We start from the raw sequence: 26,140 nt of genomic DNA, 5'->3' as shown, positions 1-26,140 counted from the left end.
TTGTTTAATGTATCATTTAAAACTTGTGTTTCCTCATTTATTTTCATTTTGGATGATCTGTCCATGGGTGAAAGTGGGGTGTTAAAGTCCCCTACTATGAACGTGTTACTGTCGATTTCCCCTTTTATGGCTGTTAGTATTTGCCTTATGTATTGAGGTGCTCCTATGTTGGGTGCATAAATATTTACAATTGTTATATCCTCTTCTTGGATCAATCCCTTGATCATTATGTAGTGTCCTTCTTTGTCTCTTCTAATAGTCCTTATTTTAAAGTCTATTTTGTCTGACATGAGAATTGCTACTCCAGCTTTTTTTGGTTTCCATTTGTATAGAATATCTTTTTCCACCCCCTTACTTTCAGTCTGTATGTGGCTCCAGGTCTGAAGTGGGTCTCTTGTAGACAGCATATGTAAGGGTCTTGTTTTTGTATCCATTCAGCCAATCTGTATCTTTTGGTGGGAGCATTTAGTCCATTTACATTTAAGGTAATTATCAATATGTATGTTCCTATTCCCATTTTCTAAATTGTTTTGGGTTCGTTATCATAGGTCTGCTCCTTCTCTTGTGTTTCTTGTCTAGAGAAGTTCCTTTAGCATTTGTTGTAAAGCTGGATTGGTGGTGCTGAACTCTCTCAGCTTTTGCTTGTCTGTAAAGGTTTTAATTTCTCCATCAAATCTGAATGAGATCCTTGCTGGGTAGAGTAGTCTTGGTTGCAGGTTTTTCTCCTTCATCACTTTCAGTATGTCCTGCCACTCCCTTCTGGCTTGTAGGGTTTCTGCTGAGAGATCAGCTATTAAGCTTATGGGGATTCCCCTGTGTGTTATTTGTTGTTTTTCCCTTGCTGCTTTTAATATGCTTTCTTTGTATTTAATTTTTGACAGTTTGATTAATATGTGTCTTGGTGTATTTCTCCTTGGATTTATCCTGTATGGGATTCTCTGTGCTTCCTGGACTTGATTAACTATTTCCTTTCCCATATTAGGGAAGTTTTCAACTATAATCTCTTCAAATATTTTCTCAGTCCTTTTCTTTTTCTCTTCTTCTTCTGGAACCTCTATAATTCGAATGTTGGTGCGTTTAATGTTGTCCCAGAGGTCTCTGAGACTATCCTCATTTCTTTTCATTCTTTTTTCTTTATTCTGCTCTGCAGTAGTTATTTCCACTATTTTAACCTCCAGGTCACTTATCCATTCTTCTGTCTCAGTTATTCTGCTATTGATCCCATCTAGAATACTTTTAATTTCATTTATTGTGTTGTTCATCGTTGCTTGTTTCATCTTTATTTCTTCTAGGTCCTTGTTAACTGTTTCTTGCATTTTGTCCATTCTACTTCCAAGATTTCGGATCATCCTTACTATCATTATTCTGAATTCTTTTTCAGGTAGACTGCCTATTTTCTCTTCATTTATTAGGTCTGGTGCATTTTTATCTTGCTCCTTTATCTGCTGTGTGTTTTTCTGTCTTCTCATTTTGCTTATCTTACTGTGTTTGGGGTCTCCTTTTTGCAGGCTGCAGGTTCGTAATTCCCACTGTTTTTGATGTCTGTCTCCAGTGGGTAAGGTTGGTTCAGTGGGTTGTGTAGGCTTCCTGGCGGAGGGGACTAGTGCCTGTGTTGTGGTGGATGAGACTGGATCTTGTGTCTCTAGTGGGCAGTTTCACGTCTGGTGGTGTGTTTTGGGGTGTCTGTGGCCTTATTATGATTTTAGACAGCCTCTCTGCTAATGTGTGGGTTTGTGTTCCTGTTTTGCTAGTTGTTTGGCATAGGTTGTCCAGCACTGTAGCTTGCTGGTCGTTGAGTGAAGCTGGGTGCTGGTGTTAAGATGGAGGTCTCTGGGAGATTTTCGCCGTTTGATATTATGTGGAGCTGGGAGGTCTCTTGTTGACCAGTGTCCTGAAGTTGGCTCTCCTACCTCAGAGGCAGAGCCCTGACTCTTGGCTGGAGCACCAAGAGCCTTTCATCCACACGGCTTAGAATAAAAGGGAGAAAAATTAGAGAGAATTAGTAGAAATATGAAGAAAGAAAGAAAGAAAGAAAGAAAGGAGGGAAGGAAGGAAGGAAGGAAGGAAGGAAGGAAGGAAGGAAGGAAGGAAGGAAGAAAGAAAGAGAGAAAGAAAGAAGTAAAGAAGGAAAGAAAGCAAGAAGGAAAGAAAGGAGGGAGGGAGGGAGGAAGGAAGGAAGGAGGGAAGGAAGGAAAAAAGACAGAAAGTTATTGAATTAAAAAATACTTATTTAGAAAAAAAAAGGGACGGATAGAACCTTAGGACAAATGTTGGAAGCAAAGCTATACAGACAAAATCTTACACAGAAGCATACACATACACCCTCACAAAAAGAGGTAAAGGGGAAAAAATCATAAATCTTGCTCTCAGAGACCACCTCCTCAATTTGGGATGATTTGTTGTCTAAAGGAGGGAGGGAAAGAAAGAAAGAAAGAAAGAAAGAAAGAAAGAAAGAAAGAAAGAAAGAAAGAAAGAAAGAAAGAAAGAAAGAAAGAAAAGTATAATAAAGTTATTAAAATTAATTATTAAGAAAAAAATTTAAAAAAAAACATGGACGGATAGAATCCTAGGACAAATGGTGGAAGCAAAACTACACAGACAAGATCTCACACAGAAGCATACACATACACATTCACAACAAGAGGAAAAGGGGAAAAAATCTTAGATCTTGCTCTCGAAGTCCACCTCCTCAATTTGGGATGATTCGCTGTCTGTTCATGTATTCCACAGATGCAGGGTACATCAAGTTGATTGTGGAGCTTTAATCCGCTGTTTCTGAGGCTGCTGGGAGAGATTTCCCTTTCTCTTCTTTGTTCTCACAGCTCACAGGGGCTCAGCTTTGGATTTGGTCCTGCCTCTGTGTGTAGGTCGCTGGAGGGCGTCTGTTTTTTGCTCAGACAGGACGGGGTTAAAGGAGCCGCTGATTCGGGGGCTCTCCGCACTCAGGCCGGGGGGGAGGGAGGGGCCCGGAGTGCGGGGCGGGCCTGTGGCGGCAGAGGCCAGCATGACGTTGCACCAACCTGAGGCCCGCCATGCGTTCTCCAGGGAGAGTTGTCCCTGGATCCCGGGACCCTGGCAGTGGCGGGCTGCACAGGCTCCGCGGAAGAGGGGTGTGGATAGTGACCTGTGCTCGCACACAGGCTTCTTGGTGGCGGCAGCGGCAGCCTTAGCGTCTCACGCCCGTCTCTGGGGTCCGCGCTTTTAGCCGCGGCTCGCGCCCGTCTCTGGAGTTCCTTTAAGCAGCGCTCTTAAACCCCTCTCCTCGTGCACCAGGAAACAAAGAGGGAAGAAAAAGCCGCTTGCCTCTTCGGCAGGTGCAGACTTTTCCGCGGACTCCCTCCTGGCTCGCCGTGGTGCACTAACCCCTTCAGGCTTTGTTCAAGCTGCCAACCCCAGTCCTCTCCCCGCGCTCCGACTGAAACCGAAACCCGAGCCTCAGAGCCTCAGCTCGCAGCCCCGCCCGCCCCGGTGGGTGAGCAGACAAGCCTCTCGGGCTGGTGAGTGCCGGTTGGCACCGATCCTCTGTGCGGGAATCTCCCCGCTTTGCCCTCCGCACCCCTGTTGCTGTGCACTCCTCCGCGGCTTCGAAGCTCCCCCCGCCGCCTCCCGCAGTCTCCGCCCGCGAAGGGGCTTCCTAGTGTGTGGAAACTTTTCCTCCTTCACAGCTCCCTCCCACTGGTGCAGGTGCCGTCCCTATTCTTTTGTCTCTGTTTTTTCTTTTTTTCTTTTGCCCTACCCAGGTACGTGGGGGAGTTTCTTGCCTTTTGGGAGGTCTGAGGTCTTCTGTCAGCCTTCAGTAGGTGTTCTGTAGGAGTTGTTCCACGTGTAGATGTATTTTTGGTGTATCTGTGGGGAGGAGGGTGATCTCCGCGTCTTACTCTTCCGCCATCTTCAAGGTCCCCCTCTAGTCATATCTTTTGTTATTAGTATTGTTATTGTGGTGGTGGCGGTTTTAATTTACTCATAGTTGCTTTCTATTTGTTGCAGCCAAGACTCCTGACTGATCTGAGTATCTTTTAGCGTGAACACGAACCCCTTCTCTCTCCCCAAGTGTTCTTCAAAATGCTGTCATACACACCGATATTGTGTTAGTGGTGCTTGAAGAATAAAATTAAGGAGTGCTTTTTTATACAGTTATTCATAAAAATAAATGTACGAAAATACAGCCAAGAAGAGTGATGGTAGATATACAATTAAAATGGAAGGAAGGAAGGATGGAAGGGAGGAAGAGAGGGAGGGAGGCACAGATCAAGTACTTAGATCATGAACTCTTAAAAACATGCGGTAAGGGGGCTTCCCTGGTGGCGTGGTGGTTGAGAGTCTGCCTGCCGATGCAGGGGACGCAGGTTTGTGCCCCGGTCCGGGAAGATCCCACATGCCGTGGAGCGGCTGGGCCCGTGAGCCATGGCCGCTGAGCCTGCGTGTCTGGAGCCTGTGCTCCACAACGGGAGAGGCCACAACAGGGAGAGGCCCGCGTACCGCTAAAAAAAAAAAAAAAAAAAAAAAAAAAAAATCATGTGGTAAGGAACAGAATTTCCTTTAGAAATATTTCTGATCTGGCTTGTAGTCTCTCTCTTTCATCTATCTCTATCGATCTACTGATCTATTAGTCTATCGATATCTATCTATCTATCTAGCATCTATCTAACATCTGTCTCTCATGTATATTTATACATATACTAAAGAGATACATCTTCCCATTCAGAAGCAATACCATTCAAAATAACTGAACAGGTTTTTTTGTTGCAGTTTCTGAAATAAACACACACACAAGTGTATAAGATCACTTCTGTCTGAAAGGCAGTAATATAAAGTTGGTCTTTGAGAAAGGAAAATGTGAAAATAGAAATATAAGCATTTAAAAAATAATTCAAATTTAATTAAAGGACAGCTATAAAGCTATACACCTGGACATAAAAATTTTTTTTATACCTATACTGTGCCGTCAGGAAAATAGAATTTATAGTTAGGTAAATAAAAGCTTTGCTTAGCTATCACTTTGAAGTACAACTCTCTTGTAATAAAAATTTGACCATGTTTTTCTTCTTTTCTGAATAACAAGTAAGTTTTACCTCTTGTTTTTTCTCGCCATAAAATAGAAAGAGATAAATACCCTTGCTATAAAAATGTTTTTAATATAGATAATTTTACCTACTAAAATAATCAATTTTGTCAGTCTAGATATCAATATATGTGGAATATAACTTGGATAACAGGAGGAAAAAACAATAAAACAAAGCTGGTCTAAGAATTAGTGATAATTGTTAATTATCTCAGACATAAATGAGCTTCCAAGAATACTACTGTTGGATTTGTCATTGTTTTTCTGCCTTGTTTTAAAGGCTACGTAACATCACAATTTATGGTGTATTATTACTTCATTTATGTGTTTTACTATTTAGATATTAATTTTGTTTTCCTTTTTTGAAAATTTAACATAACATTGTAGTTATTATCTGTATATAAGAATTTGCATTTGCATATACCTTTGGTAGTGTTTTCTAGCAGAGACAAAATTTCATGTGCTCTGTTGAGGAAATACTTTTCAGGAGAAATCTATGGGAGTAAAGGAAGCAAGATAGTCATAGCTAATGGATATAAGACTAGAGAAAATATGGTCTCAGATAAATCAGCCTTGGCCTTATCCATAGGGGAATCTGGAACATAAATCACATCATAAAGTTGCCTTTACTTTGAGGTAATGTGGTCGGCCTTTTGTAATTCCAGTATAATTCAATATTGGAAGAAGGATGCCCCTGGCAGAGAAAGGGGTTCTCCTGAGTAAGAAAGTTCTTTTCAGCCTAAAGACAATGGTCCTGAAAAGAGGATAGCCTTGAACCATTAGCAGCCAACCCTTAACCACTGAGGAATGGTGGATAGGGTACCAGCTGGCATCTACTACATCTCACCTCTTTTTCCACCTAGATTCACTTTTTTCTAACTTTGTTTACTGCATCTAGGCAAAGCTACTCCAGGGTGCTGGATCATCACAACTGGGGAGAGTTACAAGGGGAGGGTTATTGGGATGAATTACATCCTTCACTGCTGCAGCTGGTCCTGAAGTCTTAACTGTTTACCCAGCATCTCCCTTCTCTACCACCCATTTAATTAACGTTTTCTCTTGGCTCTCATTTCTATTGGTCTAGTTTACTTGCTTGGTGGAGATCCACAGAGGGTCTGAAACCCTGATTATCATGACTTTATCAAGTTGTGGTTGTTCTAATTTCAACTGAGATGTACTTTTTTTTTTTTAACGTATGGACAGCCAATTATTCCAACACCATTTTTTGAAAAGGCTATCCTTCCTCTATGGCATTGCCTCTGTCCTTTGTCAAAGGTCAGCTGACTTATCTTTTTATGTCTATTTCTGCACTTTCTATTCAATTTTGTTGATTTATATATCTATTATTTCATCACCACCATGTTTTCTTGATTACTGTAACTTTATAGTACTTGAAATCAAGGAGTATGAGTTCTCCAACTTCATTCTTGTTTGGAGTTGTTTTTATTTGGCTTATCTTGGTTTTTTTCTTTGCCTTTCCAAATGACTTTAGAGTCAATTTGTTGATATCTCCACAAAAAAAAAAAAAAGAATTTGATTGGAATTGCACTAAAACTATAGATCAAGTTGGTAACTGAAATCCTAACAATATAGAATGTTGCAATTCATGAACATTGACTATCTTTCCACTTATTTACATCTCCTTTGATTTATTGCATCTGAGTTTTTACCTTAGCATAGGCAAATTTTAAAAATTATATCATGTAGTAGTTTGGGGATCCAGGATAGAATGGAGAATGTGACAAAACCATCAACTTTATTACAGATATATGAAACAAACTCACTGAAGGGGGTAGGTGAAATTGTGCTGACCTAAGTACCATTAACCCTTGAACAACACAGGTTTGAATTGCTCAGGTCCACTTATACATAGATTTTTTTTTTCAATAGTAAATACAGTGGTACTATTCGATCTGCGGTTGGTAGATGCAGAGTATATGGCCAACTAAAAGCTATACTTGGATTTTTGACTGTGAGGAAGAGTGGTGCCCCTAAACCCCTGTGTTGTTCAAAGAGTCAGCTGTATATTTTTAATGAGTAAAATCTGTAAGACTAAAGGCAAAAGAAACTATACGTAGTGCTCTGCTTGATAAAATTGTTTCATGTGGGGGTATGAGGGGTACCAATTCTCATACTGCTCAATGTGTGTACTGGAATTAAACAACTAGTAAGTGAATGGCAGTGATGGAAGCCAGGTTTCTCACAGTTGGGGTGGAGTTTTACAGATAAGGGGAGAGGGGGACAAGAACAATTCATTTGGTAATGGAGTAGAGCTGGAGAAATGAATATAAACCCATGTTTAGTTTAACATAGGTACAGATGGTTACATACAGAACTATTTATAAGTATGTGTAACTACAAGAGTTAATATGCACATATATATTTCTTTACTCTCTCAACTGACAGGGTGTAGAAAAAATGACATCCCAGTAACAATAAACACCTAGCATTCAGATATTGGTTTCTAAGACCATCCTCTAGTGAAAAGAACAAGGACTCATTGGAGAAAAAGCTGATTCTAGGCCAGGGATAGGAAATATACAAGATAAGCCTAGAACATGTATAGTGCTAGAAGATAAGAAATTACTAAAAAAATAAGCACACACACACACAAACACACACACACACACAATCATGGAGCTATTTCAAAGAGAAAAAGAAGCCAACTGCAAGAGGTACAAATGGCCAAAGAATATGAGCAACAAAATAAGTAGTATTAGATTGTAACTCAAACTATGAAATGATATAAAATATCCAATTTTATATTTATACAGATAAACTATTGAAGAAATAAATTTTGAGGCTGAAGGGGCAAATCATCTTGCAAAAGGCATACAAATAATTTATCTAGATACTCCACTCTCAAGGAGATGGAGTGTAATGCCCTGCTGCTTAAGGTTGCACTGCACACAGTGAATTCCTTCCAAATAGTACAGATTGAAAGAGGAGGTGCAGATGAGTTACTTTGCAGTGAAGAAACCTACTAAACAGTACTTCAGTCACATGATCAAGGTCAACATCAACAGTGATAAATTATAAAAAATAGTCGGACTCCATTTTTTTTTGTTTGTTTGACTGCTGACATCTTTTAAGCCTCAGGGCATCTCTTCCCCTTTTGGCTCCACATTAGGGAAAATTGATAAGAAAACCTTTGGAGTCCTCTCTTTGGCCCAGAAGGGACATTCAAACTATGCAAGCCCCTTCCCTTGTGGGAATCCTTACCCCAGCCTCACTGCCTAACCACAATAAAAATCCCAAGGTAGGGCTTCCCTGGTGGCGCAGTGGTTGAGAGTCCGCCTGCTGATGTAGGGGACACGGGTTCGTGTCCCGGTCTGGGAAGATCTCACATGCCGCGGAGAGGCTGGGCCCGTGAGCCATGGCCGCTGAGCCTGTGCGTCCGGAGCCTGTGCTCCGAAACGGGAGAGGCCACAACAGTAAGAGGCCCGTGTACCGCAAAAATCCCAAGCTAGTCTGTTTTTTCTGCTCTCTCAAGCCTTCTTCTGACCATTGTGGGTAAGGGGTCCATCCTGCTTCTTCAGGGTGCCACAGCATAAGTCAGATTGATAAAACACCAAGCAAAAACAAAAATAAAAACTCTTAACTCCAGTCTTCTCATGAGAAAATTTTTTTTTCTAACATCTTTTTTTTCTAACATTTTTTTTAACATCTTTATTGGAATATAATTGTTTTACAATGGTGTGTTAGTTTCTGCTTTACAACGAAATGAATCAGTTATATATATACATATGTTCCCATATCTCTTGCATCTCCCTCCCTCCCACCCTCCCTATCCCACCCCTCCAGGCGGTCACAAAGCACGGAGCTGATCTCCCTGTGCTATGCGGCTGCTTCCCACTAGCTATCTACCTTACGTTTGGTAGTGTATATATGTCCATGCCCCTCTCGCGCTTTGTCACGGCTTACCCTTCCCCCTCCCCATATCCTCAAGTCCATTCTCCAGTAGGTCTGGGTCTTTATTCCTGTCTTACTCCTAGGCTCTTCATGACATTTTTTTTTCTTAAATTCCATATATATGTGTTAGCATACGGTATTTGTCTCTCTCTTTCTGACTTACTTCACTCTGTATGTCAGACTCTAGGTCTATCCACCTCATTACAAATAGCTCCATTTTGTTTCTTTTTATGGCTGAGTAATATTCCATTGTATATATGTGCCACATCTTCTTTATCCATTCATCTGATGATGGGCACTTAGGTTGTTTCCATCTCCGGGCTATTGTAAATAGAGCTGCAATGAACATTTTGGTACATGACTCTTTTTGAATTATGGTTTTCTCAGGGTATATGCCCAGTAGTGGGATTGCTGGGTCATATGGTAGTTCTGTTTGTAGTTTTTTAAGGAACCTCCATACTGTTCTCCACAGTGGCTGTATCAATTTACATTCCCACCAGCAGTGCAAGAGGGTTCCCTTTTCTCCATAAATTTCAGCTTTATTGAGGTATAATTGACATATAAAGTTGAAAGATATTTTAAGAGTACATTGTGGTGATTTGATATATATATTTATAGTGAAAGGATCCCCCCACCGCAATCCAGTTAGCTGACACATTCATCACCTTCTAGAATAACAGGAATACACATTTTTTGTTTTATTCTCACCAAAGTGTACTGTTTTATTTTATTTTTAACCATTTTTAATTAAAGTATAGTATAGATTTATACAAATATTACTAGACCACAAACTTATATTTACTCAAAAAATAAAAAATTTAATTCTATAAACATTTTTGAAATTATTTTTCTCCTCCAGGTAGTGGACTAATACTCACATGTTAAAAACTTAAAAGGTCTGTTTCTTGCAATGCTTTCACTTCAGTAGGTCCAATTATTCACCTGTGGATCAGTGCCAATGCCACACCAAGTAAACAATGTTGACTGCTTGATTCATTTCCCATGATACTCAAAGCAAAATGCTGCATTTGGGTTGGAAGCTCATAAATCTTTGAGGTTGAGTGCAGTGAGGTTCTAAGTGCACTCTGTTCTGATAGCATTAAAGATGAGATTTGAAGCTCTGCCACTGCAGCACTATAGTTTACCTGTAGTTGATACTATTATAAAAGACAGCCTAGTAGTAATCTAATCAATAATTTAAGTTTTCTCCCCTGGACTGAAACATCAACCAGGGAAGGCATTTCTAAAGTAACACATTTGGTGTTTGGATAAAAGAGTTTTGGCATTTCAGAGCAGTGATTCATCCAAAATGAAATGTTCTATTTGCAAACTCCCCCACATTCATTAATGATTTAGAATCATCTACTGTCTTTCAACAGTTTTTCCATTATTTATTTCCACCAAGGTGGGGCTAATTCACTTCATTGTTTTCCATTCCAGGTTGTAATTGAACAAATATATTTTATGGCATGTTACAGCATATCATTACTTTGGCACTCTGTAAATTCCTCACCTGACAGGAGTGTTGAAATTGTGGCCATACAGTTAACCATTCACTATTTTTGTTCAATATTTGTAATTTATCCACTAACATCCATTCATTTATTATTTATACCTCACTACTTCTAAACTTAGTTTCAAGTGAATTATTAATCCAGAATTACAAATTGTAAAGTTCTAATGGAATAAGTAAAATATTAAGTAAAAGCACACATGTAAAATTACAACTTTTCTTTAAAAAATAATGAAAAAAAAGACTATTTTGTAAAAATATTTAGTTTACTTTTCTGATAGAATAGTAGAAACCTTGAGGTAATCACATGCCATGTATTTATGTTTAAAAAAATTTAATGTAATGAAGATTTTCCTAAGATCATATATATATATATAGATAGATAGATATGTATGATCATAAGACTATCAGAAATTTATTTGCATTTATTCAGTTATTGCAATCTGCACCACATGTTTTTCAGGTTATGTTGACTTTCTTTTTATCTAAGACTAAAAATAGCAATTTGCCATGTTAATGGAAAATTTATGAACAAGTAAGCACTTTTGGGACAATGGGAGCATCATTTAATCTATTGTGACTTCTATGTGAAAGTAATTCATGTGATGGGAAAGATAAAACTTAATAGTGTTTTTGCCCATTTGCAAATATATACCGAAGAATGTGTTTATGTTTTAGAAAATTATAATCCTAAATTTTCTCAGAAAAAATTTTTGGTTTGTTTTCTACCCAATGGATCAGGTGTTATGTATAAACACATAATACTTAAATTTTAAAACGAATTCATTTTAATCAAAAGCTGGGTTTTTTTAGAAAAGATCAACAAAATTTAAAAGCTTTCAAAATTGAAAGCTTTCAGTGGAAAAAAGAGGGAAGATTGAATTACAAAAGTCAGCTGTTAGAGAGAAAATTACAACCTACTTTACAGAGATTAAAAAAAGATTACAAAGAGATACGAAAAACAACTGTCTACCACAAATTAGACAATTCTTAGAAAACACAAACTACCACAAGTACTTCCAGAAGAAATAGAGCAATTATGAATACAATAAACACATAGACAACATCATACTTAATGGAGTAAGACTGAATACTTTCCTCCTACCATCTGGAATAAGACAGAATTCCCCCTTGCCACTCCTATAAACATTGTACTGGAAGTTTAAGTTAGGATAATTAAAGAAAAATGTAATAAAAAGCATCCAGATAAGTCCATTTTGCTAGATATGGGGTAAAGAGGAGTTTAGTTCAGGGAGTTTAGCAGAAGACAGCAAAATCCACTCTAAGTTAAGCATGAAGAAAATTATTAAAGAAAACATGTCAAACTACTGGAATACCTACTGAAATAGGTTGTAAACTGAACTTCCAGGCATAATTCATATTAGAGCCCCAAATAGCTGCCCCAATAAAAAGCTGCAGTCTCCAGTGATCCTAGAAATACATAGCCTCTGCAGCTATATACAAGCAAAATGAAATTTGTTTGGAAACAAATTTTCCTCCAAGAATTTCCAAGGATATTTTTGTCATTTTGCAAACATGTAATATTATATATTACAAACATGTGCTCCAGCAAGAAAATAAGGGTATATAAAGAGGAAAAAAGATGCAAGAATCAAGGGTTAGTGTGGCAGGTAGACACACAGGAGGTCCCGCATGACCTCAGTCTCATGGTTCTTATGCAATTGTGTGACCTCCTCCAATTAAGTGTGAGTGAGGTATGTGGCTTGCTTCTAAACAATAGAAGATAGTGAGTTCCATGTAATTTTCATGTTGACTTGTTCAACATGAAAAAAAGAAATCCTAAGACTCTCTTTGATTTTTACAACATTGTGACTTTTAAAATTACTGACAAGTTTTGTTCTATCTGATGTTTATCATAATTAGATACAGATTATACTTTTTTTTTGATCAAGAATACTATTGCATACTTTCAAGTGGTACAAAATTTTGAGTTGTCACGTTAGTGATGAACTAATTTTTTTAAAAAAATTTATTGGAGTATAGCTGCTTTACAACTTTGTGTTAGTTTCTGCTGTGAGGAAAAGTGAATCAGCTATACGTATACATATATCCCCTCCTTTTTGGATTTCCTTCCCATTTAGGTCACCACAGAGCACTGAGTAGAGTTCCCTGTGCTATACAGTAGGTTCTCATTAGTTATCTGTTTTATACATAGTAGTGTATATTTGTCAGTCCCAATCTCCCAATTCATCCCACCCCCCTTTCCCTCCTTGGTGTTCATACGTTTGTTCTCTACATCTGTGTCTCTCTTTACGCTTTGAAAACAAATTCATCTGTACCATTTTCCTAGATTCCATATATATGCATTAATATACAGTATTTGTGTTTCTCTTCCTGACTTACTTTACTCTGTATGACAGTGTTTAGGTCCATCCACGTCTCTGCAAATGGCACAATTTTGAACTAATTTTGAACGCATGATTTGTTGAAGTCAGCCAAGTTTCTCCACTGGAAAGTAACTGTTTGCCCCTTTGTAATTAGCAAGTGCATTTTGCAGGGAGCTATTCTGATATTATGCAATTTTTCATGGAACCTTTTCCCACAGTTTATGCATCCGTTTATATTTTATGCCAAAATTAATCATTGTGTCATAGTTGCCATATGGCAGTTTTCTAATTCCAACATTTGACTTACATTTATGATTTGTCCTTTTACTGTAATAAAGAGCTCCCTTTTCTCCCTATTCGTGTATTTATTTATTGTATCCTTATAAGTACATATAACCGCTCTGAAGCAGCCTTGATTTTTTTTTAGTGGTGAATGTAATTAGAGCCCAAGTTTTCAGTGCCAGTTATGTTCCCAGCTCTCACTTTTTCAAAGGACATAGCTAAAGCACAGACACACACACACACACACACACACACACACACACACACATTACAGTTGTTTTTTTCTATCTATCTGTTGAAAACCATGAGTTCAACACTAGTACCTCTAATTCCAATTCTAATTCAATACCAAAATCTATAATCTAACTTCCTCCCTTTCATTTCTGTATCCCCTGACTGTGGGGTATTGTAGTGGGATTCTCTAAAGTAATATTTTTTTCCTAAAAACTCTATTAATTTCCATAAATTTGAGCTTTTTACACTCCTGATGTGGGTTAATCATCTAATCAAAACTTACTTAATTTGAAATTTCTTTGTGATAATCTCCTTGCTCACTTTTGGTATCTAATATCATTCAACTTAATATTTCAGCCAAAACTTACATATTGGTTCCCTGTTAACATATATACTTTGGTACTGAAATAGTTAAAAATCATATTCACCCTATATATTATTCTTTAAAAATGAAACATGGAGGTAGGACATCTGAAACTTTTTCAATGTAATAGTTCCATAGTTTCGTACATTCTAAGAATTTAGTCTTAGAATGTAACTCTATAAATACTCTTAACTGCTTTAGTGGAACGTCATCAGATTACCAGTAACTGTTTTCACCTTTCCTGTTCTTACTGCATGACATCATCTTATATAACTCTATGATTTGGATTTAAATTGGATCTGAGTTACAATGTCAAACCTCTCAATCTAAATTGATAAGGGAAGAAGAGCTAAAAGTTATTTTTTACCTGAATAAAAGGTGTAGAATGCCACCTATGTATGCAACCATGCTAAAGAATATGCAATTTACATGCCTAATAGGAAAAAATCCACAGTTGAATATGTTAATTTTGCCCTAAATCAGTAAATGTGGAGGAAAATAACCAAAATAAAAATAGCAATTTTTGAATTCTAGATAATAAGTAATAAAATACCATGAAACAAGAATATTTTATTCAAGTTATCTCTTTTTAAAATAATTTTCTATTTTTCTAATATTTTAAAAATTATTTATTATCACTCTTTGATATTTTATTAACATATGTTTCTTTGTTTTCCAAACTTTCATACAGAAAATTGTTTTTTACTATATTAATAAAAAGTTGACCTGTGTAAAAGCATCCCTAGAAGAAGCATCTGAGGCAAATTACACTGCAATATTCATACTTTCAAAATGGAAATTGATATAAAATTTTGTTAAAGCCTATATCATAGATTTCAAGTTCAATAAATTATTAATAAAGAATATTTGAGATAGAAATGGTCTATATATACAAATATATATACATATTTGTATAGTGAACACTGACTTATTCTAATATTTTTATGCTTACCTTCCATTATAAAATCAAAATAAATGTTAAGCAATTCTAATTATTTTGCTGCCTGCATTATTCTTGAGGGATTAGGAAATAAGTATCAGTCAAATATTGTCTTTTGAATAATTGCAGGGTACAAAAAAAATCATAAAAATATCCAAGAGGTAATATATATGATCTTTGAAAGTATTCATGGAGTGGTATAAATGTGAGGAAAAAAAATAATTGAATGATTTAGAATATGATATGATCTCTGAAGACATTTTGCAATTCTAAGATTTTCTAATTCTCTAATTACAGACTTTGAAGTGGTGAATATATTTTAAATTTAAGCCATTTATTACTATTACATAGTTCAAAGTCATAAATGAATTTACAGTGTCAGTTCACTTTGTGTTTTAAGTGGTGTATACTATTTTATTTCCCATAGTTAATTTTCCAAATCAGAATCTATCCTGCATTTTTAGAAGACTGCTGTGGTATCTTCTTCTTTGTAAATTAGATTCCTATTAACCAGATTCACAGGGTATGGTACAAAAAAAACATAATTAAAATGATAAATAGGGTTGTTTAAATCACTGTTAATGATCAACACATCATGGACTTCAAACAAAAGTCTGGACACTAGTATTGGCATATGTACTTGACTAGCAGGCCTCGGTGAGGGTCCCAAAGACCTGCTTAGTAGATCCTACTTATAAACACGATATTCTAAAAAGGAGGCCAAATTATAAGCAGAATTTTATTTGGACAGAGTGGAATAAGAATGAAGGGAATTGGCTGGTCATTTAAAGGCGATTAACATGGCCAGCAATCAGCTAGTATCCCAGAAATGAGGCAGTATCTTTCCCAGGATGAGGTTCATACATCTCACTCCTCTCATGCCAAAGGGTAGGTAACATAACACCACCTCGACCCACCTTTGGAAAAACTCTGCTTCCCTATTCTGGTACATAACATATATAATAGCCTGACCAAGGTCATTTTGTAGTGATACCATTTTCAAGCCAACTTTCTTCTTCAGAATTTCACAAAATGAAATTTGCAATGTGCTTGAGATGAAGAAAAATTAAAGATTACTGTATATTAGAGAAGCTATATAAATGAAATCCCAAATTCCAGAAGTTTTACATAGACGTTATTTTTTAGCTCATATGATTCTTCCATGCATGTATTCTTGGTTAGTGAGTCTTTTGTCCACATGGTGATTCAGGCTCCCAGGATCCTTCTATTTTTTTTTGTAGCATCTTTATTGGAGTATAATTGCTTTAAAATGTTGTATTAGTTTCTGCTGTATAATAGTGAATCAGCTATATTTATACATATATCCCGATACACCCTTCCTCTTGCATCTCCCTCCCACCCTCCCTATCCCACCCCTCTAGGTGGTCACAAAGCACCGAGCTGATCTCCCTGTGCTATGCAGCTGTTTCCCACTAGCTATCTATTTTACATTTGGTAGTCACTGGGTCCATAGCACCCAGCTAATTGTAACTGAAAGTGATGGTACAGATGCCCTTCTTCAATAAACTCTTGTCTAAGAGTGTCATACAGTTTCATTCAGAGTGGAAAGAAACAAGTCACTTAGCTGTACCTAGGTTTAATGAGGCCTAAGAAATATAGGCCCTGGTGGGCAGCTGATTCCCATGAACAACTACACACTATGGAGGGAAAATCATAAATTTTTGTTGGATAACCAGCTATGTCTGCAACCTGTCGATTATCAATTCCATTTTGTATAGCTGAGAACTTGACTCAAAGATTAATGTTTTTCCAATATTGCACAGCTAGTATATGGTAGAGTTGTAACTGAAAATTTCATCTCTCTTTTCAATCCACCACCCTCAAAATGCTTGTGTTTTATTTCATTTGCTCTTTATTATTAGGTCACATAAATATAAACATGTACTAAGAAACATATTGGCAATATTTATAAACTACTGCTCATAAAGTTTTTAAATACTCTTTTTCATATACCAAATTCTTCAAAGAACAGAATATGAAGCAGAGGGCTTTTGTACTTGTACATTACTCAGGACTGCAGAGAGAAGAGGATTATGTCACCTTACGTAAGGATGGGGCCTGGCTGCTGGGAGAACCACCCATGTGATAAGAGGGTTGGAACTTTCAGTCCCATTCCCCTGACCTCCTGGGAGAGGAGAGGGACTGGAGGTTTACTCAATCACCAGTGGCTAATGGTTTAATCAATCAAGCCTGTGTAACGAAACTTCCATAAAAATCCAAAGGGACAAGTTTGGAGAGCCTCCTAGTTGATGAATAAGTGGAGATTTGGGAGAGCAGTAAGTTAGAAAAGGATTTGGAGGCTCCTTGCCTTCTCATCATACCCTGCCTTAAGCTTCTCTTCCATCTGGCTATTCCTGAATTATATCCTTTTATAATAAACCAGTGATCTAGTAAGTAAAATGTATCTCTCAGTTCTCTGAGCCGCCCTAGCAAAATGAACAAAGGATGGGTCTTTAGAATCTGCAGTCTGTAACTGGTTGGTCAGAAGCACAGGTGATCATCTGGATCAGAATTGCCATCTGATGTGTGTGTGTGAGGGGCCACTCTTTGTGGGACTGAGCCCTTAACCTGCGGGATCTAACACTGTCCGGATAGTTAGTGTCAGAACTGAGTTGAATCATAGGACACTAGGCTGGTGTCACAGAATTGCTTGGTGGTATGGAGACTTCTGACTCCTCTCCTTTCATCAGAATTGGAATTGGAAGTTGAATAATTTCAATGAAAAATACATAGCATTTTTCAAATCTAGTTCCTATATAATTAATCCCTTTAAATATACTATTTTTAAGCTGGTGAACTAAACTCAACCCTAGGCTCATTAAAGCTCAAGTAAGTCTTATTTCTAGGATTAGAATATTTTATTCAAGGATCCACAAAGAATATTTGAAATTCCCATATATTTTCAAATATATATATAACATATAACATATATAATAACTTATAAAGTTTATGTACTAGACAAAATTGTACTGTTTATTCTATTTAAAATAGCCTATTACGGTGTAAGATACAGAGTTTAAAATAAAATTGCTGTCACTGAGCTATTTGTTCCCTAGCAGATGTCAATAAAAAGCTTTCTATTACATGTTAAATAAAGCCTTAGTGAAGGTCGAATTTAGAATAAAGTAGAGATGACCTATTATAATTCATAATGGACATGACAGCAGCCCTTCTTATGTTCAATGTCAAACTCTCCCTGAAGAAAAATTTTGAGGAGTTACTGGAGCAGCAGGTATGCCTCATTTACAGGGGCTATTTTCTTCTCTTTAATTTCAAGTAGAGTGAAATATTGTTAGAGCCTACAGACAAGTTCAAGTGGAAATTTTACCTTTGTTAGAGTTGTTTGTGTAGCTGAGATGTCTACAGGCTCAATCTCTTCAATTCATCAGTGGCCAGGTGTATGTAAACAATTAACCTCCAGATACAAAAACCAAGATGACAGCTGCATGAGAACAACAAAATAGTCCTCTGGCTGGTGTCTCTACATAATATTTCATGATGTCCTTTCTTTACTTTACTGAATCCCCATGTGTCCCAATGCACCACCCACAAAGCTTCCTGAGGAGCCTCACTGCCCATGTGCTAATGCACTGAAAACCCCCAAATTCGGGTGAACAAACTGTTAAAAACTCAAAGTTGCCATGATAAGTATGATTCTGTGTAGAATGAATAAAAGAGCCTTTCAACAATTTGTCATGTGCCTTTTTAACTGGAGTAGCTGGCATTGTTGAGGCTGCATCTCCCTCAAACTCAAGTCTATGTACCACAAAGCCACATACTGCAGACACGTGTGGCTCTCTGATGGCTTTATTTCTGGGCATGTGCATGGGCACCACCCGCTCCAGGCAAGCTTGGAGGATCATAGAATTAATGACCTGAGTCATGTAGGAACCATCAATCCACGGCAGAAAGAGAGTTGGCTCCCTTGTCCCCAAGAGGGTAACTCTGAGGTGTGTGCTGCATCTGTCTGAGCTTGGCAGCATGAAAAGCCTCATTCACCAACTCAATAAGATATTAATAAGGCACATTTTATTAGCTTTCTTCCTATCTTATCTCATTTTCCACTCTCATCTATTGCTTCCTGATTCTTCTCAAATAAATTATTTGTACACCAATTATTATCTTAGCATCTACTTCTGAAGGAAACCAAACTAAGAATCAAGGCCGTCCCATAAATCCTTCTTAAATGGTTCCACTGTTTTCCACTTACGCTATTTGTCCTGAGGTAATCAAAACCTTACCTGTAAGTTACATATTGTGTCTCATTTATATGTACCTTTCCTCATCATGTCCAAAATATGCCTTTTCCTCTGGCATTTAGAACAGATGGTTTAATTCTTGTGTTCAGCATCAGAGGACCTAATTGAATTTCGCTGCAGAGATATATTATACAAAAGAGGTATCTTTAAAATTTGGGATCCCATTTAGTGTGGTGAAAAGTTCACACTTTCAGAATATGTATGAAATAAGGCAGACTGAGGGAACAAAATGTTAGAGCACCCTTCTCATATTTAGTTCATATAATCCTTGAGAGACTATGACAGGTTGAACCCCTTACTTTATCTCCCTCCCCTTCCCTGTTTTAGTCCTTCCAGTGGAACAAAAACTTGACTATCTGATTTGATCAAGAAGCTAAAATTGGAAAATGTTTTCTTAATAGTTTCTTTAACAAACAGTAGGGGGAGCTTTTAGCTTGTATAGAGCAGAGCAGTATTTGTAATTTATTATTTGGTAGAGAAAATCAGAGAAATGAAACATTATGGTTCTTTCAAAATATGTTTTAGAAGAATTAAGTTGTCTCTGATTCCATTTTCATGGATGACATGGTATCTTTAATTTGTTACACAGTTAAACAACATACTAGAAAAAGAAATATTGCTTCTTGCTGACTTTACTGAAGTGATCTGGTGTCTATTGGGTTACTAAATGTGGTTTATCTTGGAACAGTATGAGACTATTCTAGGGCTCTTGGAATTATGTTACAGTTGCCAGCTTCTCATTTCCTAAGGAAACGGATCTTTGGCAAACAGTAGTGAAGAAAGTATACAACAACCAAACATATACTTCCAAAAATAAATATATAGAAAGAAAGTGTGAATTATCCTGGTCTTCCAAGCATGAGGACTATAGTAATATGCATACATGTTTTTGTGTACATTCTGAATGCAAAAACATTCTGAAGAGTCAATTAACCATAAGTGAAAAGACTTAAATTCTATATCAAATTTACCTCATTTCTAAGATATTTCAATGTAGAATGAGAATATATATTGCTTTTCCTTTCCAGTTAAATAATTTATTATTTAATTAACTATCTAGATTTGAAGTTTTGTATGAACACAGGTCCCTGAAATCATACTCAATGACCTGACAGTATAAAAATGCAGGCTGAAGAGGGGAAAAAAATGGCTATAGGGGAACTGTTTTCTTACAGGAAACCACATTCTCTCCTTGACTATTTTTGTGATACAAATTGCATGATCTTTGTGTAGAGTCCCTCTGACACAGCATTCCTTTCTGTCACTATTGATTGAGCAGAGTGGCAGAGTGAAAGTAACACCGTTTGCAATAATAAAACCTAGGCTCACAAGGGAAGGATATTAACATTTATTGAACATATACTGTGTCTCAGACTTTTTATTAGGTATGTTGCATTTATTATCCAGTTTAATTTGACCTTCAGAACAACATTATGATGTATCATAAAGTGTGGATACAAGTATACTTTAGAAATAGAATCTCTGGGCTAGAATAAAAACTCTACCACTTCTAGGCTGTGTAATCTTGGGAAAATCACTTAACTTCTCTGTGCTACAGTTGAAAAACTACAAAAAGAAAAAAATGAAGATGATAATGGTAGTAACTACATTATAGAGTTATTATGGGGATTGAATATGTTCTTATAACTAAAGTGCTTATTTTACTACCTAGAAAATATTGAGAACTAAATAGTGTGGGAGGTTTAGTCCACACCTTTAAAATAAAAAGACTATTAGAAAGTTAATGGCAACTGTGTAGGATATTTTTCTAATGGGCAAATCATGCATTAGTTAGGACTTACATCTGGATTTGTTTAAACAGGTATCCTGGCTCTTACATTGTAAAATCATGAGGCACTAAACTACCCACCATCCTAGATAAAAAGAGGCAAAAGGAGAATTAGAGCTCAGTACCTGTGACACAGAAGATATTCAATGCATATCTGCATGGAAGATGAATGAATGTGTAAATTAATAATGTGTCTGACTTCTGGGTCTTTCCATTATATGAGCTTGCTTCTAGCTCAGCCAGTATGCATATCAATTGAAGGAAAGCCTTTGATGTCCTTGGACAAGTCAGATGAGTGTTATCATCTGTCTGTCAACCACAACCCCATTACAGTTCTCACATGATAAATGAGGTGGATTATGGAAGAAGTACCTTAAAAGCCTTAGAACACCATTTAGGAGCATGCTCTTATCTGTCAGGTGATAGAGTACATATTAAAAAACAAACCTGGATTTGAATCTTGCTAGGCTTGTGACTTTATAATTACTTAATCTTTCTAAACTTTAGCTACCTCAAGGGTAAATGAGTGTAATAGTTCTCAACTTACAATGAGAAGTAAATGTGGCAGTACTGCATGTAAAGTACTTAGCTTAATCCTTATTTTAGTGCTTATCAACACAGAAAGTATTTGGTATCAGCCAGTTATTACTATCATGGTATGATTGTTGTAGTCATTGTTATTTTAGCAAGACACATTTATAAGCAGCATTCTTTTCAGATGAATAGCAAATACCAGACATACATGCTACTATGCCCCATTCTATGACCACGACAGCTGTTGCTCATTTGCTATGATCTTTCTCTTCCTGCTGCACGAGGCAACCGCTACTGACCGGAATGGTAAATGGGATGTAAGTTATTTGCTATCTTTTTCTCTAAAGATTATTTTCATAAACTACACTGTATATTGACAATGAAGATAATAACTCAAAAGAAGTTTTTATGCAAAGAGTAATGGCAACAAGATGGTGGAATAGTAAGTCTTAGACTTATTTTTCTCACAGAAGTAGTGACTTAACAATACACAGACCAAAATAGCTTTAGGAGAAATTCAGATCCCTGTCAAGAGGCTGTAGTACCCCAGCTGAGCACGAAACTGACCGTGAATAGTCACATTTAAAGAGGTAAGGAGAATAGTTTCACTTTACTTACATTAGTTCAGTCCCTACCCCAAACTGGCTCAACTCAGTGCTAAGAGAAATCACCACTGACTGTGACTTTTCCCTTAAGGGAAAAGCTATGGAGAGTGACTCCAGTCTCCTAGGGCTGCCTAAAAATACAATTTTTGTGTAGCCTCACCTAGAGTGCTGACAGAATGGGCATAGCTTCGATGCCTGGCCAGCTAAGAACAAAGGAAAGCAGAGGGCAGCTTGCTGCAGCTGGCACAACTGTGTGAGACTGGGAGAAGGCACAGACCCTGAGGCTGATCTCTCTCTCTCAAATTGGAGGAAAAGAAATAGAGCTTCCTCCAATATCCAAGCCTGTGGTAAAACAGTCAGAAACCAGAGAGCGCAAGTGATTACAGGCTCTTGGAAAAAAAACTATGTCAGATTAGTAATAAAAATGCACAAGTCCATAGAAGAGGTTTGAGAAGCCCCCAGAAACTCCAGCTGGGCTGATTGGTGAAGGTCATTCCCTCATGAAGCCATTCTGTAAAGACTAGGAGAGTTGTGTCTTCAAATACACAGTTATTGATGTAAATCTACAAGGAATACAAAGAGTTAGGGCAACAACATGACTCATTAAAATACTCAAAATAAATCTCCAGTGATCAACCCCAAAACAATGGAGATCTATAGATTGTATTTTAAAAATTCAAGAGATCGCAGATGGACAACTAAAATTCAGGAAAACAATACATGAACAGAATGAGAAGATCAACAGAAGAAATAGATACTCTTAAAAAAAAGACCTAAACAGAAATTCTAGATCTGAAGAATACAATAACTGAACTGAAAAATTCACTACAGGAGTTCAACACCAGACATAATCAAGCAGAAGAAAGAATGAGAGAATACAAAGACAAGTCATTTGTTATCCACTCAGAGGAGGAAAAAAAAAAAAAGATGAAAACGAATGAAGAAATCCTAAGGGTTTCATGGGACTAAGAACATCTTAAATAAAGAGCAACAATAAAACTCTCTGGTAAAGGCAAATATATAGACAAATACAGACTATCATAATACTGTAATGGTGGTTTTAATTGTACTATAAATGTTAAAACACAAAAGCATTAAAATAGTTATAATGACAAAAATGTTAATCAATATACAATATAAAAATATATAAATTTAGTATTAATAATATAAAACGTGTGTAAGGAAGAGAAATAAAAAGGTAGAATTTTGTATTTGATTGAAGTTAAGTTGTAGTTAGCTTAAAATAGGCTTTATAACTCTAAGAGGTTTTATGTAAGCCTCATGGTAAACACATACACACACAGAGTTGTTAAAACTAATAAATTCAGCAAAGTTACAGGGTGCTAAAAATTGAAATACAAAAGTCAGTCGTGTCTCTATAGACTAACAATAAACTATTCAACAAGGAATTAACAAAACAGTCCCATTTATAATAGCATAATATAAATATAATACTTTGAATAAAATGAATATAATATAAAATAATATACTATAATATAAAATGAATATAATATAATACTTCGAAATAAACAACCTAGGAGTTGAAAGATGTACAATGAAAACTACAAGAAATTAAAGGAGACATAAATAGATGGAAAGACACCCCAATACTAAAAGTAATATGGAACCACAAAGGGCCCTGAATGGCGAAAACAACTTTGAGAAAGAAGAACAAAGATGGAACTTCCTGACATTACCTGATTTTCAAAAATATTACAAATCAAAACAGTATGGAACCAGCATAGATCCAGACATAGACCAGTGGAGCAAAATAGAAAGCCAACAAATAAACCCACACTTATGTCAAATGATAGTCAACAAGTATGTCAAGTGTGCACGATGAGGAAACAATAGGCTCTTCAGCAAATGGTTATGGGAAAACTGGATAGGCATAAGCAAAAAAAAAAAATAGAATTGGTTCTTTACCTTACAACATACACAAAATCAAGTCAAAATGGATTAAAGACTTATGTGTAAGATGTAAAACTCTAACACCTCTAGAAGAAAACATAAGTGAAAATCTTGATAATATTTGTCTTGGCAATAATTTCTTGGATATGACACTATAAGCATGGATAGCAAAAGAAAAAAATAGACAAATGAGACTACATTAAACTAAAAATTTCTGCATAACAAAGGAAATAACCAACAAAATGAAAAGGCAACCTATAATATGGGGAAAATATTTTCAAACCATATATCTGACAAAGGGTTAACATATGAAATACTCAAGGAATTCCTACAACTCAAAAGTAAAAAAAACAAAATAAAATAACTTAGTTACAAAGTGAGCAAAAAATCTGAAAAGACATTTCTCTAAGAAGCTTACACATAGCCAATAGGTATATAAAAATATTTCAACATCACATTAGAAAAATGAAAATAAAAACCACAATGAAGAATTACCTCACACCTACTAGAGTGGCTATTTATTACTATTATTATTTTTAAAAGTGATAAGTGTTGGTAAGGATGTGGAGATATTGGATCTCTTGTACAATGTTGTTGAGAATACAAAATGGGTGTAACTGTTATGGAAAACAGTATGGAAGTTCCTCAAAAAATTGAAAATTAAAATACCATTTGACCCAGCAATATCATTTCTGGATATATACCCAAAACCTCTGAATCAGAATCTCAAAAAGGTATCAATATCCTGAACTGATGTTCAGAAAGGTAAGTAACACATGCAAGGTCACACAGCATTTAAATATTGGAACAAGTGATTTGAGACTCATAACCAGTAAATCAGAAAACAAGTCTTCCTATAACCTGAGAATTCCCAGGAGATGAAGAAAGCCATGTTTACTCACTAAGACTTGAAAATCCAACTCAAATCTGATTTCCTTGTCTGTAGCCTTGTCTACACGGTTCAGTTTTTCACTCTGCTTTCAACATTTCTCATTTTAATAATCATTTAATTACTATTTTAATAACTATTATGGAGCACCTTAAGCCACAATCTAGTGAAGAGATAAGATTCACATTCTAATAATTATAATACAGGGAAATGCCATAAATTCATTCGGCTATGATAAAAAATTCTAAAAGAATTCAGAAGCAGGAAAGGTCATTCAACTTGTCTGATCAGAAATAGCTTTATATGTGAAATGATATTGAAGTTGAGCTCAGATGTTGTCTAAGGCAGGAAAGAAAGAGGGATTATGAAACAATGGAGTGTGCTTAGTTTTACTAGAATACTTAGATTCATACTGGGGAGACTGGGGAGTTGTGGGAAATAAAAGTATATAAACAGGTTAATGCTAGACTGGACACAGTTTTGAATTCCAGGCTTTGATTTTAGATTTTGTAGCTGTATTTGATATTGTGCTGAGCAGTTCAGACTCACCAATAGGAATGAGAATTAAGTTTCCATCTGCTGGAGGTGCTGGTGGTGGACAGCACTCATCCATCAAGCTCCTTCCCAAGGGCAGTCCAGTGACTGATGGATTTGGCTGTAAAGATTTGGACACTTTACCACAATTCAGGATAAAGCTGATGAGTTAACTCAGCTGCTGTGAATACATCACAACATAACTTACTCTGCCCAGTCTTGCTGACTTCCCTTCTCCTGCAGGTGTTTATTTGGGAGCACTCCCTAGTAAACATAATGCACGCTAATCCACATCTCAGAGTCAGCTTTCTTGGGGACCTGATTTTCAACAGCTGCAGTCAATTGAAACCCAGGGGATTATAGAATGTTTGACGCCCAAAAAATACATTAGAGAGTATAATATAATACAATTGTTCATCTTCCAAGATGGCTAATTGAGTACAAGCTTTTGATCTGCTCTTTTCCGAAGCACCAATAAAACTATATTAAGTAAAGAATCTTATAACAGCAAAAAAGAATGAGAGAAAACCTTCAGTGAAAAAAAGACATTTGTACCAACTGCTGCAAACCACAAAGTATGTGAGAACCAGTACTGATGAAAAGAAAAGCAATAAAGAGAGGTATTAAAAATAAAACAGAAAGGAACTACAGTAGGAGAGAAGGAAAAGGGATGCTAAAACAGGAGGCGTGAGTGAAATTCTTCCTCAAATTCAATGCATATTTTAAAAGTAAAATGATAAAAGTATTAAAATAATAATTTCACTGATTGAGAGGAGGAAAAGAGATGAAGTTGAATATCTGTGAACTAAATCACCATCCTTCTTAGAAGAGCATTAAGAGATAAGATGTTAAGTTGATAAATTAGAAAAGATTATTTAAGCAATTTAAGTAAAGTGTGTAATTTCCACATAAGGAGGTATATCCGAATAAATACAGCTAAGTT

This window comes from Grampus griseus (assembly GCF_964374135.1).
Source record: "Grampus griseus genome assembly, chromosome: 3".
Classification (NCBI taxonomy): Eukaryota; Metazoa; Chordata; class Mammalia; order Artiodactyla; family Delphinidae; genus Grampus; species Grampus griseus.
This window is presented reverse-complemented; position numbering follows the sequence as displayed.